Source organism: Octopus bimaculoides, chromosome 1 (assembly GCF_001194135.2).
Source record: "Octopus bimaculoides isolate UCB-OBI-ISO-001 chromosome 1, ASM119413v2, whole genome shotgun sequence".
Taxonomy (NCBI): Eukaryota; Metazoa; Mollusca; class Cephalopoda; order Octopoda; family Octopodidae; genus Octopus; species Octopus bimaculoides.
Window position 1 is genome coordinate 53413922 of NC_068981.1, and position 794 is coordinate 53414715.

Genomic DNA, 794 nt, shown 5'->3' on the forward strand with positions numbered 1-794 from the left:
ATATATATATATATATATATATATATATATATATATATATATATATATACTAGATCCTGAGAGACACAAACATGGCTATTTATTGCATGTTGGCAAATACTTGCACAAACCACTCTCTTTTCAACTACTGAAAACTGTTCCCCAGTTACCAAATTATTCTTCTCATCAAGTTTACAACTTTAGAGCAGCTACAATCAATGCAAGTACTATGAAAGGAAGGTCCAGTGAGATTGTTGAAATGCTAGATCAGAGGAGTATAGAAGTGTGCTGCTTGTGAAAGATAAGATGAATAGAAGCCTGAGCCTGACTTCTCACAAGCAAGAAACAAAGGCATAAATTTTGGAGGTAGGCAATAGTGATGGTGTCTATCTGTGAGTGTAATGCATATTTTTACAGAGAAATGGCAAGAGATGATCACAGTAGTCAGAGTGTCCAATAGGACAATTAATTTTAGTCTAATACAACAGCAGCATTTATCTCTACATATGCTCCTCAGTTGGGACTGGTAGATAAATAGGACTGATTTTACAAGGCCCTTTTACAGATTGTCTCAACAGGAATTTCATCATCATGGCTAGTAACTTCAACAGACATGTCAGGCAGCACTCTGATGGATTTTGTGATGTACATGGAAGCGACAGTTTCAGTTTTAGAAATGAGGAAGGAACAAGGATGGTGGAGTTCTGTGATACAAATGGTGATCTGTAAAACTAATTTCAGGAAATCAGCTAGCCGCCTGATTAAATATTAACCTGGTGGACTCAAACCAGATTTACTACATCCTCTCCAGAAAA